This window comes from Hoplias malabaricus, chromosome 6 (assembly GCF_029633855.1).
Source record: "Hoplias malabaricus isolate fHopMal1 chromosome 6, fHopMal1.hap1, whole genome shotgun sequence".
In the NCBI taxonomy this organism is placed as follows: Eukaryota; Metazoa; Chordata; class Actinopteri; order Characiformes; family Erythrinidae; genus Hoplias; species Hoplias malabaricus.
In genome coordinates this window covers 9,157,555-9,172,034 of record NC_089805.1, presented here as the reverse complement: position 1 = coordinate 9,172,034, position 14,480 = coordinate 9,157,555, and the positions used below count along the sequence as shown (strand labels likewise).

General features: G+C 43.3%; 1 protein-coding gene across 1 annotated transcript in view; it reads left to right on the top strand.

Moving 5' to 3' along the window:
• s1pr2 (sphingosine-1-phosphate receptor 2) overlaps nt 1–14,480 on the top strand; it is a 32,049-nt gene that overhangs the window by 242 nt on the left and 17,327 nt on the right. The window contains exon 1 of the mRNA XM_066674658.1: nt 1–111. This exon is cut by the window's left edge and continues 242 nt beyond it. The gene's annotated coding sequence lies outside the window, so the exon portion shown is untranslated. The remainder of the gene's footprint in view (nt 112–14,480) is intronic.

Here is a 14,480-nt window from a genome sequence, read left to right as displayed (position 1 = left end):
CCGAGTCCGAGCGGAGCCCGAGCGGAATGACCGGCGCTGGGGCTGTGTCCGTTTTGTAAATAAATGAGGACTGAGGACAAGAACACGAGGCTCTTCTGGTTCTCACATGGGGTGAGTTCACGTTCTTGAACGCTTTCTCCACACTTTCCCTAGTTGTTCGCGCGAGGAGACACAGCACTGCTTTATTTTTAGCTTTTTAGCAGCGCCTCAGAAACTATTTCAGAAGATTTTAGAGTTTAGAAGATGATCTCTGTCTCTCTGCGTTTGTTTTTTGTCTTTCTTTGTGTCTGTGTATCTCTTTTTCTGCATCTCTGTTCCCTTTCTCCTTCCCTCTCATTTTCTCATTCTCCCTCTTAAATAACTTGATGTCTGTGCCTTCTTCTTAAATGAAGTCTGTTATCTCAACACAATTGCTGTCATCCATTTTACTCACCTTTGCATTGTACTGATGTAATGTGTTTTTTTTTTCACGTGGAACCAATGGAGTGTAACACATCTGTGAAAAGTATCTTTCTCACTTTCATTCTCTCTCTCTCTCTCTCTCTCTCTCTCTCTCTCTCTCTCTCTCTCTATCTGTCTCTCTCTCTCTCTCTCTGTCTCTTCTCTCTTTCTCTCTCTCTCTCTCTGTATTAATGCATAAAGCATGCCACGTCCCCCCCACTGTAACATGCCTCTGCAGTTTCCTTTCACTTGTTATCAAGTCAAATAAGTCAGTCGTCCTTCGAAAAGCACAGATAAGCTTATCTTCTTCACACGCCTTATCAGTGAGCCTTGTTCATTTCAGGACAGGGAAACTACTGTGGGATTAGATTCACAGCAGTGAAAGTACTGCTTATGATTTCCCCTGTGAAGACGATCGCGCTGTTTCAGTGTGCAGCTCCAGCGCAGAGTTAAACATCAACCTGTGGGTTTTCTCACCCATTTCCTGACCGGTGTGTATTGTGGTCCGTGATTTGACAAAGAGGAGGCCGTGTGTGTTTGTCCACGCATGGCAGGGTGGCTGGTGGACATTATTTAACCGTTGTAAGACGCCCCCTCTTTCCCTCCCCCTTTCAGAGTTTCGAGGATTTGCCCATCCACCAATGCTCACATTGTTCTGAAGGATGTATTAATAAGACAAAAGACTCTATTATAGCAGTGTGATGGGGGTGGTATCTGCCAGTGGGGGTGATGGGCTCCTCAGACACTTCAGCACTCCTTTAAAGAATCAGGCGCAACATCCAGTAGAAGCAGTTCCAGCCACGAAGTACGGGAATCTGCTTAAAGGAGAAGCCAAAATGTACACCATGGAGGTGGTGGGTGTGCGAAGTTGCCAAAGGGTGGGTGTTATGGCAGAAAAAGGTTATTGTACCTTTGAGATATTTCGCAATACACATTTTGCCTGAGATTTCTTACGCTTGGACTGTGATATCATAAAAGCAACGAGTGCAAAGATTTCTATCAATATTCACATACTTCACAGCATTAAATGCAACGAGTTATAAAAGCTGATCACGGACGGATGGACTGAGCAATCTGCAGTAAACATCTAACTGCAAAAGTCTGAACAATATTATGACCACAATTTAAATGTGGTTAGTTTATTAGATTACACTCCAGTCCCTTTTTTTGGCAGGAAGACCAACATAATCAACATATTCTCTTTGTTCCAGCATCTGCCACTTCACAAACTCTGGATTATAAGATCAGATTTCCCCAGTAAAAAAAACTTGCACAGGAAATAATTAAAAAAAGGCCTCTCTTACGGTTGGGAAAAGACACATTTTCAACGTGAAACCGAGCCACCGTCCAGTCTTACAGGTCTGCACTGTTTAAGATCTGATCCACGATACGCTCAGAAAAGAGTATTGTCCTGTAATGAGACATGACCGATCGGAATAAAGATAAGTATCATCACCCTGCACACTCTTTGAGAGACGTGCCCTAGACTCCAGCAGCCTGGTGTTGTGACTGGGCGACGTTCTTTATGTGAGCAGCTGATTGTGAAGCGAGACACTGGAACGCATGTAGGTCAGCGCTTGGGAATCGTGGCGATATCCTCATCTCCCTTTTCTACTGTGCTTTTGAACGTGGCGTCCTGGGGAAGGGTGGATCCAGGTCAAGTCATGTAACAGATAGGCGAGGATTAGCAAGGAGTGGGAATGAGTGAAGATATAAACTGAGTTAAAACATGCACTGCATTGCACCACAGCCCCTCTGAACTGAAATCTTACACTCTCAGTGCCCACAATGCTCTGCAGGACAAGAACGGGTTTTTCAGGAGGTTTTCTACAAAAGCTGACCTTCTTGTCTAAATGCATATTGTTTATATCAGTCATACCATGGCGATAATGCTACACTGTGATTATGAGACATCTCTGACAGGAAATTGCAATGTATTCTGAGGCAGAGGCTCTTTCAAATAACAGATAGGTGAAGAGCAACGGCGGTAGATGGTAGACATGTGTTCCTGTTAATGCTAAGCCTTCTCCATACGGCAGAAATGGAGGAGGAGTGGAGTGTCTGGTGGTGGGGGAGTTATACAGGCTGTTCTTCTGGTACGAGCTGCCTCTGTTCCACAGATAACCTGATACAGAAGATGGAGGAGGAAGTTCTCATGATTGCGCTGACGAAAGGTGCTCGTCCGTCATTGCAGACATTGGGTAATGTGTGTGAGCCCATTCTGTCTGGTGTTATTCTTTGGAGGGCCCTCGATTGAGTTATCTGTCTGGTCTCAGACTGCAGCAGACGTTGAGCAAAACAATGAGCGCAAATGCTGCAGCAAGGAGGGCAAAGCAGTCCACGTGATGATAACATCATCTCTGAGGACAAATGAAGCCAGGCTGGAATATCAGGTGTTGAGTGAGGCTGTCTCTGTGTCCATTCATGGCTAGACTCATAGGACAGACTTGCTTGTTTAGGCTGTGGGGCGTTGCATTCAGGTGTCAGTGGTTAGTTCTTCTGTAAACAGTGTAGTTTCCTCAATCTGTGTTGGGCATAGCCTTTATAGAACCTGATATGGGTCACCTGCTGTCTGCTTCTACCTCGTTTGACACTGTGCTTAATTACAGCCGAATAAAGCCAGCCACACCACTTCTGCTGACCTCTGACAGTGTTTTTCACACCTGCATTCACAAGTTCCATCAATGGCCTCCACTAAAAAGATGACCAGCTGTGACCACCACTCCCACAGCAGTTCAGATCCAGAATATATTATAAGTCCTGGACACACCGGGGGTGAGAGGGTGGGGGGTTTATAGCCTCATGAAAGGCGTGAGGCTGTGAGCAGGGCTGGATATCCACGGTGTAAACAGTCCTCCATTTTGGATCATCGTTTTCACTCCTGAAGAGCGCTGCTATTGTATTTTGCTGTTACTCTCAATTGTGCTGCTGCCTCAAATGTCATAGAAATGAATGAAATTTCACAATGAGGCCAAAGTCCCACTGCGACCGCGACTTAAGGGTGTAGCTCTTTCAGCCCGTATCCAAAAATGAAATATTTTAATATTGTATCTGAAATGTACCTTCTCTATCTTCTGTTTGTGTGTGGGCTGAACTTTCTCATCAGTTATTACTCATCTCTTATTCCACCCTGTCAGTGAATTCCCCCCCAGAACCTGCACAGTGCCAACTTCAAGAGAGTCAAGAAGAACAAACATGATATGCGAGCCCACACCACTGCAATGCCACTAAACGGTTTAGCACATTGAATGTCACGTCAGCTCACGGATACCCGTGTTAGACAGCACTGTGGGCAGTGATGAGTGGAGAGGTCGCCATCTTACCCACCCAGGGAGCAAGGCCAATAGGGCTCTCAACTCCCAGCCTGAAGCCTCTTAGTTGTCATATTTAATGGGATGTGCTTTCACTGGCGTGTGGATTCAAAAGGCCTGAGGAAAGTGTCTGGCGCTAAGTTATACAGGGTTCATAAGTTAATAATCGTCCAGAGCTGTGACACTCAGCTGTGTATTGAAAAAAAAAAGATTCTGCATGTTTAGGACATGTCTCCCATGGACAGCTGAGACGAATCTATATAGACTTCTCAGAGAGTCCGTGGTCTTGGTTTAGTGTTACTTAGGTTAATCATTGAGGTTCGCTGACTAGGTAAATATACTCATTTAAGGTAATAAATAAACACAATAAATGATTAGCTCAAAAAATGTTGGCTTCCTCTGTATATGTTTTTAAACAAAAAAATAACATAATTAAATGAATATGCTCTGTTTATATACATTTTCATACATTTATTGTTTTTGTTTAATCTCATTTCAGAGATGAGTTCAACCTCAGACCTACCATACCAGCCGTGACCTAGTAAAGTCTGTCCTCGTGACCGTGCTAACCCAGCTCTCTCTGAATCACAGTTACTGAAAACCTTTCGCTAGGTGAGGGCAGGGGTTTACTGACCCCGATTTCACCTCTCCGCTGAAGGCCGGCTGTTTCAGATGGTAATATTCACCGCAGTTCATTCCTTATGAGTAGTGAGCCTGTGTAGGGCCAGGTCACGCATGTAACCTGACCACTGGTGCTGAAAGTGGACTGCGAGGAGTGCATGAGAAAGCAAGCTAAATAAACAAGCAGAGAAATAAACAGATGTATAAGTGAACGGAAGGATAAACAAATGAAGGAGGTTAGGCAGTGGTGGGAACTGGAAGTGTGGGATTTTTGGCCTCGGTCACGTGGGTGGGGTTAAGGGTGGGGCTGTGTCACTGTGTGGGCGGAGCAATTCCTCGAGGATTCTGGAGCGGAGGGTTTTGGCAGCAGGGAGAGGAGGGAGCTGTCACTGGGGAAGTTCAGGTCCCTTGTGTCGGGGCCCAAATCAAGGCCGGTCCCACGAGAAGTCAGGAACAAAAGGAACATGTGAATCCCAAACTGGATGAACTGGATGAGGGGGGGGAAGACAAGACTTTTTCCAAGTATTGGAGTGATCTAGCGCTGCGGTTCCCAGCCTCAGTCTTTGGGGATTCCCAGCTGGTCCATATTTTCATGCGGTTTAAGCTCTGTACCTGAGTTCAGGTTGTTGATGTTGGTTTGCAGATTCACTGAGATGTGGTAGAACGTTAAATAAATGAAAACAGAACAGAAGAAAGGTCCTATCACTTGGTAAAATGCATTGATAATATCAGGACATCTCGTAACAGGTTTTGTGGTAGCTTTGGAGACCCCATGCTCTTGGCTAAGGCTTAAAGATTAATCGTTCTTGTATTGTATCTCAATTTGAAAGAGTGCGGTTTTCTAATTTCAAAGAACTACAGTTCTAATTAAAGCCCATATTCTCATGATTCAGGCTAGAAGCAGCCAAACAATGCTGTAAAAATAATAATAATTATACTCCGCATTCAAAACTAAAAAGACAACAAAACAAATCATTCAGCCTCACTTTGGCTTGATAATAAAGGGTAGAAATGTACATAGTACAGGATTGGGAAACCCATTGTGTGATTGAAGTATGGAGTATGTCACATGCACTGTTCTGGAAGTCCTGACAGTATTTTATAAACTGTTTGTAGGTCAAATGACAGTTTTCACACTTTACTTCCATTTGAAACTAATAAAATGACTCATAATCTACTCAGTAAAAGTCATCTGATATAATTAGTCATAGTCATCAAACTACCCACCCTCATTTGCTGGGATTCCCCAGGGACTGGGTTGGGAAGCTCTTACCTAACCCAAGATTAACCAGAACTGTGACTGCTTTTATTTGTTGTTGTTGCTGTTGTTTCTAAACATGACGGTTGTCCAATGATGATCATTGCATGGTTGAGCAGATATAGCTTTGAGCGATCTCCTCTATATAATGCTGATCGATACACTGCGAAGCTGTGGTCGGTGTAAAACCAGGCCATTGTTTTCCAATCTCGCCCTTGTCAATATATGCCATCTCTGAGCAGGAGGCGATGACGGCAGTTGTGCGATACTAATCAGAGGCAGCGTTTGCCTGAGCCATAAGGCTTTCACCACTCTGACCGCTTGGAGTCAGCGTGCAAGCGTTCCCTCCCTCCCTCTTTTTCTCCTTCCCTCAGCGCCTGGACTGAAAAACACTTTTCCTTGGGTGTGGCAGCTGCAGCGAAATAAACGCCTTCTGTTTCACGACGCCGCTGCTGCTCAGCAAGTTACAACTCATAGCCAGCAACACGGAGCTTCCAGTGTCGGTGCCAAGAAAAAGGAGTGTCTCGACAGCACACTCCCCGTCCTCCGCCTGTTCACCTCACAGCCAACACACACAGCCCAGCTCTCCCTGGCTGACTAGCTAACAGCCCCTTGTCGTGTAAACAGTAGCGTGCATTCGTTTAGCTCAGCGACAATCGAAAACACATCCCGCAATTTATTCTGTATACACTACAGGCACCCGGCACAATTTGTCTGTCCTCCGCAGACAGATGTAGTCAGGACTCCGGGGGGACTACTATAAATATTTACTGAGCAGAAATCCAGTCAGAGGGAGACTTTACCCATTTTAGGACAGGCCGTGTTTCCAGCTCATGAGAAAATGGAAGAGCTTTCAAAGGCCGTGCCGACTCCTCGGACAGAAAACACGTCTCGGTCTGGGGTTCATAAACCATCTCTAAAGCCTTTGCTCTTGTTGAGCTTTTCAGTGAGTCATCATCTAAACCAGTCAGTTCCTCAGTCTTTGTTTTGGTCAAGTCTACCCCTAAATGATTTGCTCTCAGTGTTGTAAGTTATGGTTGAAAGCTTGTTGGTTGCCATCTATACGACCGCAGTTTTACGGCTTCGAGGAAGAGAAGAAAGTAAAAAAAGCAGGTGCAATTTTTGCACCAGCACAAAAAACGTTCCACATCTGGCTCTCTCCCACACTACTATGATAATGTTCTCCACTTTCCCGGCCACAAAGAGGCTTGGAAACCTTTCTCGTGTTACTTAAGCATGAAGCCATAAAGTATTTTCTGAAGGATTTGTGGCCTGAAGCGTGCCGTCCGACATTGACTTTGTGGTTTCTGCTGTCTTCGGCCGCTCTCCGGCATCTGTCGCTGAGAGCCTGGGCCAGGTAAGGTCCAGATCGGCTGCCCTCCACCCCTCCCTCCATGGATGCTGCATTGTTTCCTTGGCTGTCTTTGTTTGTGCAGCTGGAGAAGCTGTAGCTGTAGCGCCCCCCTGTTGAGTTTAGGAGGAGAAGAAGTGAAAAGCAGGAGCTGGATGGATCAGTGAAGGCACTGCTGAGAGAGTCGGGGGTTTTCACCGAGAGAGCGGAGACTTTCTGATCTGTCTCTGTCGAGCCTGTCCTTTCAGCCCTGCCCTCTGTGATGGGATTAGACCCATCCACATGGTAATGCAGAGTCATGAATGTCCATGAGAGTCAGTGAAAGATGGATCCTGCCCCGGCCGCTGTGCCGTTTACCATGAAAAAGGCCAGGCTCTCCACTCTCTTGTTCTTGAGGAACATTGTTACCGTTGACTTGCGTGGCCTGGTCGTTGCATTGTTATGTGGGGTAACAGGAGATCAAAGATTACACAAGACTTTTTTTACTGGTCCTTAACAGAAGAGGGATGAGAACATAACGAGTCATCTTTTATAACGAATGTTTAATTTGTTTAGATTTTGGCCGGGCTTCTTGCCAGCGTTGAAATAGTACTGACAGTTGTTAATTTAACTTTGTACTTTAACTCTCTTTCTCTCTCTCTCTCTCTTTTTTGTCTCTCTCTCTCTCTCTCTCTTTCTCTGTGTTTCTCTCTCTCTCTCTCTCTCTCTCTTTATATATATATATATATATATATATATATTTCTCTCTCTCTCTGTTTCTTTCTCTCTTTCTCTCTCTCTCTCTCTCTCTCTCTTTCTCTCTCTCTCTCTCTCTCTCTCTCTCTCTCTCTCTCTCTCTTGCTCGCTCTCTCTACACATCTTCTCTTTAATGGCTGGAGGTTTGTGTGTGTGTTTATGTGTGTGTGTGTGTATGCGTATGTGCATGTGTGTGTGTGCCTTCTTGACGTTCCAGAGCTTTGAAATCCCTGCACCATGAAGTGGCCTGCGACAAACACATGGGTCACTGATAAGATGTACGCACAAGTGATAAGAGCCAAAAACACACACATGCACGGACGTGCAGAAGCTTAGACAATACCTCCCAGTGTTGCTCAGCCGTCTTGTGCACACATGGCATCGTTCATTAAAATTCCACTGTGGCTCGTACACATTTTTCTCAGCCATTTTTAACTTTTCTGTCAGTCCTCTCCCAGGTGGAGTTTGCCCTCCTGAAAGTCCCATGCTGTGAGAATGCTTATGTGCAAGGTCTTTTTCCACAGCTATTTCCTGTAATGCAATATATATATATATATACATAGATAAATGATTAATAATCATGCTTCAGTACAACACACCAGTCAGGCGTTTCTTCTTAAAGCCACCCAACTGTTTACAACAGTGAGGACATTGCCATTGCAGTAAGAGCCCAAAATGACCTCATCCTCTCTATGGTGTTTCATTACATTGGAAATTTAGCTTCTCAAGATTTAACGGTTTGAGAGCGTCATTAAATGCAACAGGCTCTGAAAGAGGCACCACTACGGTCACCACACCAGTAAATGGAGGGGGTTATTTCCCTTCTTTGGTCCTGTATTTGAACAAACAGGTTTGTTAGAGCCTGCAAAAAATCAGATATTACACAAAACAATGTGACACGTCGAGGTTCGTGGCCTCTGGCAGTAAAAAGGTCTACCACTGATAACATCTCCAGCGACCAGAGTGGAACTGGTTCTGCTATCTTATTAAGACAATTGTGCTACAGGAAACCAGTCCTGTCTGAATTTGATCTGTTCCAGATCAATAGTGAGAACAGACGCCTGAACCCCACCCATTGGAATAGGAAAAGAAATGGGAGTGTTGGGAGCGTTCTGGGAGAACAGGGCGCTTTCCAAGTCCCTCGAGTTTCCTCCTGGGAGCATGGTCTATATCACTTGTTCTTAATCTATTTGTGTGTGTGTGTGTGTGTGTGTTGCATTAATGGGTGCCCTGGTGAGTCTCTTTTCAGCATTCTCACATGTCAAGGGCCTCTGAGAAGAACTGGAGGATCATTGTTAATTTTTGAGAAGCAGCCAATTTTATGTATGTTTTTGTTTGATTAAGAACTTATGTAGCAGCTAACAACACACACACACACACACACACACACACACACACACAGTATATATGTATATATAAAACGTTCACAGTCAGAGGTGAAAAGGGATGTACTTAAAAACACCTACACCAATGTGTACATGTAAACATGTGTTTGCACAGCGTGAGATAAACTAAACCACCCCCTGTTTTTCTTTGACATTCTGCTGAAAAGCGGCAGACCACAGTGACTTATCTTTCTGGAGGCTGCAAAGTAATCAGTGCTGCATTTTAATGTGAACGTGCGGGTCCCTTTATGTACAGTGCAGTTTCCTTTGTGATGTCTCTTGCATGCGCACACACCCGCCCACACACACTCGTCCTGATGAAGAGGGAGAACATGAGCAGGGGTGGGGTCCGTCTTCTGGTGACAGCATGGAACTGGAGCAGGGGTGCTAGACAAAGCTGACATGATTTTCATTCAGGAGCCTTTCATTAACGGATGTGCCAGATCGAGGGTGAGAAAAGCAGGGCTGAGGGAAAGCGAGAGCACCCTGGCCGAGATCAGACTCCTATCTTCGGATCTTAAACAGCCCACTGTAGACCTACAGTTCTTCAGATCTCGGGGTCATACGATGTGTCAAACCGCCAACATACGATATGACTGGGACTGGGAGCTTTGGCGTGGTTGAATTTACTCATTTCCTTCATGCGTTCTCAGCCTGTGACCCCTGGGTGGCCCCTAACCTTTGCTCAGCTCAGCGTGTCCTAGTTGGTGGTTTGTTCCCTACTTGTTATAGACTAGATGTCTAGACATTAGACACGTTTAAAGCCTGTAGAAAACGGAGTAATGAAGTGACATGACATTAGCTGTTAATGTAATGACTTCCTGGTCCGTGAAGGAGCGTGGCTTTGACTCCCAGATGTGTTTTAATCGCCTCTTTGTGGCTCCTGGCTTTGATCTCTGTGGAGAGGTCTATGCGTAAGCGAGAGGGTCGTGGAACGAGCGGTGGAAAAATGGTCCTGGGTAGCGGGAGGCATGAAAGAGAAGCAAGCGGAGGATATGCAAAACCAGGCAGTGTGTAGGGACACGTGTAATTAGACATGCCGTGCTCAGGGTTGACAGGATTGGTCTTAGAGTGAATGTATTACACTAATTGCCTCAGAGGTGGGCCCCCCCGTGGGGCAGATTGGGGGGGCTGTCGATCATTGAGGCTGCCGCTCCTGAGGCTCTGCAATGTCCCCCTTTACACATTTCTTTGTTCCTGCCTCCTCTCAACCACAAGCTAAAAACCCAGCAGCTCTTAAACAGCAGCCATAAATAAACCATGTGTGTGCGCATCCCTGTTTGTCTGAGTGTGTGTCTGCTGGGGATTGAACAGTGATAATAAAACAAGGACTGAATAATGTAGAAGGGAAATAAATCATTGGAAACAGTTCTGATTGCAAGTCAATTCCAGTATCGCAATGGAAATGTAAATAATGTATACTTCTGAATATGGTACGGACTGGTGTTTTAGTCAAGACTGTCAGCACATATGCTTTTTTTTTCGGTTTGAGGTTTGAACACTGGATGTAGTGCACCTTGCTGCCATTTACTTGTGGTTGTTTTGTTTGTGTTGTTGGTTTACTTCTCACTCATCAACAAACGGTTTAGAAATTCCGATGAACTATATTAAATTTACACATTTTAAAATAGTAACATTAAAAAGGATATATTCCACTCTTTTCCAAAGGGATCACAGTTTTAATGAAACGTCTGTGACCTGCTTGTGTCAAAACACCACAAGGATCAACAGCATCCAGTTTCACCACCTGCGACTTTAAACGACAATGAGCCGCTCGCTGTTCGCCCTGACTCCAGCACACAGCTGTTTTTACTCAGTGCACTCAATTTGTTTGTTTTACTCTGTTTCACCTTGTCCTTGCACTCGCACATAAACGCTGGTGCTGCGTTGTGATTGGAGAAACTTAAACAAGAAGGCGGGGCAATTCTGACGTGTCGGCACCTGATGTCAGAAGCGGAACATAGTCAAAAACTTTTATTTTATCCCGTGTTTTCAGACTTAGGCATACCATAAAAACAGACCGGGTGGTCTTGTTTCACAGTGTGTGAGTTGGTGGGCTAGGGTTAAGTGGAAATAGCATAATGTTATGATCTATTTGCACGCACATGTCTACGTAATGCGTCTATACGTAGGAAGATATATTATTGGCTAGAGATGACTATCTCACAATATGACTATTTTGATACCGATACTAACATTGAAACAGTGATTAGCGTCTGATACGGATCCAACATGTCTTCTTTAGAAACTTCTAAACTTTAAATGAGGTGTTCTTCATTCAAGCACCTGATTTAGAATCCAAAACTACAATTTAAACATAGACTACGATGCTCAAACTACTCGATATTTCCACTACCTCCGACACCATGAGTATGAGCTATTTTAAGCTTGCGCTTGTTTTTCCTACAATACCCGATTCATCATTTGTTTTTTAACGGGCCCACAGACGCCTAGCATCGGACCAACGCCATTTCCGTTGTTTGCTAATTTAGTTTATTGCCACAGGCTGCAATATGCAAACAGCCTTTATACCTATAAGGAAATTTATGCAAATCATTGCAGAATTGTTAACGTCTTGTGATGATACATGTGGATAAACAATTGTGTACACATTACCTCTAGGTCCCCAAAATAAAAATGGGGAAGCAGCCTTCATCACCTGTGCCCCCAACCTCTGGAACACTGTAGAGTCAGTGGATATTTTTAAACGACGACTTAAAACACTCCTCTTTAATAGAGCTTATAATTAGTCGGACATCTTACTCTATCTCAGGTTACTATCATTTACTATTATTTTTATTTGGTTTCATTACATTTATTTATTTTATTATATTTAATTTAATTTTATTCTATTATCTATTCTTCCATTGAAGCACTTTTATCTATTCTTTTTAATTATGATTCTTATTTTCTTTATTTTATATTTTTTTTATAAAATTCACCTCGATTTCTGTGGTCTTTCATTACGTTAATTTTGTATTTTTAAATTAAGTATTTACTCGAGCTGCATATTTAAAGTATGAAAGGTGCTGTATAAATAAAGTTTATTATTATTATTTTATGCATGAAAAAAAAGGCCCTGGAGGTAAGAGAAACTTACAGTACATTGGCCAGTAAGAGGAAATTGTGGCCAAACTGCCTTCTACAGCTTCTTCCCCTCCCTTTTCTACAAGAGTCAGCACAGTAAAATCGTTAACGGATTTCAAAATCCTCTCTTAGATTACCATAGGAGAGTTATGTCCACAAGGCACCTGGCATAGCGCCTCACAGCCTCGCGCTGCATTTCCTCTTCACCTGGACGCAAAACAGATTCATATTCATTAAGAGATGCAAAGAGATGCAGTTTCTTTTTCACCCTGGGCACAGTGTGGGGAGAGATGCACTGCTGCTTTTGAATCGAAACCTTGCATCTTCTTTTTGCATCTTATTCAAAAATGTCAGCTGCCTTTTAAGTTGAAGTCAAAATCAAAATAAGTTCCAAAAAACATTAAATATAAACCGTGGTCCTTAGCTTCTCATGGAGGTTTTGTTCAGACAGCGATGACAGATTAAAAATGAAAGGGCAGGTATTACGGTATTATCCTTAAAGCACAGGCTCCAAGAACAAAGAAGCCTCCAGCACAACCCTTGAATCATCGTGTTCTTTTTTTCATTTCTTGAGAAGTGAAATCTTCTTAGCCACTCTCGTTTTTCACGGTGCATGTCTGAAGCAAGCTCGAGCAGGTTCATGCGTGGAGATACACACATAAACACTTTATTTCAGTGGCCTCTTAGCTATCTTTTTCACACCACCTCTTGTGGTCTCAGAGTTCCCAGGTTTGAAATATCTCAGAGACCTATCGTTTATCTGCCTGATCTGTTTTCCGTCACCCTCCACAGCGACGGCTTACATTCTTACTTCTGCTTCAAACTTGTGCTTCTCGCTGTGGCCATGTGCTCACTTTAATCTCTGGCGGTTGATCAAGCTCTAAATTGTAGTAACATACTTTTAACAACATAACAATACCAGCATACTGGGTGTGTCTCAGAGTGTAACGGGCCTACCTAGACACCTTGCTGGATACGTAGGTAACTGTGTTGGTTAAGCAGCATTTTAACCCAAATCAGACCTTAGGAAACAGTTAAATTCAATATAATTTAAATGGATTATGATTATAACTTGCTTCTCAGATCAGTTAAAGGAACATTAGGTAAGATGTGTCCTGTGAAGATCTGTGAAATCAAGGGGGAGGGGTGCGATTAAGGGGAGTTGTTTTCTAATTCCTACCCTTCTACAAAGTTACATAGTCAACCCAAGAGTTGCAAAAACAGAGGCTATTCCCCATATTACAGTTCAATGAAGCTGGAATTATAAGGTAAAATTACTACCTAGTATTGCTTTAAAATCTTATTCCATTAGTGGTCCCCCCCCCCCGCCAAATTTTGCTTGTTATCTGAAGCTTGCTCGAGGGTTTTTGCACTGGACTTACAAGGCTAACGTTGCTAACTGCTAATAAAGGCTGAAAAGTAACAGTGCTGTTAGAGCACTGACTAGCATTAACACCGTCAAGAAACAATGCTGATGTGGTTTGTAACACTTCTTTATTCTTCCGACACATTTCGACCATTTTGTAGCGGTAGGTCTAAGTACATTTGGTGTCACACAGTGTTAGAAACCACAGCAGTAAGTTTGTTTGAGATTGCTCAATAGTGGTAATTGAAGTTAATAACCTAGAATTATTATATATATATATATATATATATATATATATTTTTTTTTTTTTTTTACACGCATTAGCTTTTGAGCTCCAGCGGAGGAGGCTCTGTCTTGGCTGAAGGGGACGAACAGTGTACATCTTATTTGTCATATTAAGAATATACAGTACTGCATTTGCTCAGTGAAATGCTGAGAGCTGATGTTCTGCTGTCCATGAATCAGGCCTTTGTGCCTAAAGTTAGACCAACCCCTAAATGAAGTGATGAGCATTGTACTTGCACTTCTGCACGTGCAACCATACGCACGCTATTGTTTTGCAGCTCTAGTGCAAATACAGAAACACGGCCATGCAAAAGAAAAAAGGAAAAAAAAAAAACAGAGAGAAATGAGCCATGTCCAAACTGGTAACTCTTTAAACGTCTAAGAATGTAAGAATTACAAATATATGAAGCAACTTAGTGTTACATTTTCCTTTGATTGCCGTTTCTTTAAATGATGTTTTTACAGAAAAAGAGTCCAAAAAAAGCGCTATTCCACTTTAGTTAGTGTTCAGAGACTAAATATTCTTAATAGTATTAACCTCTACGCTCTTTATGGGCACATTTTCCGGCCTCTTGTTGTTGTTCTTTGGTTTTTGAGCATTGTCTGGCTGAGGTTTGGGTTTTCATTTTAGACACCAACT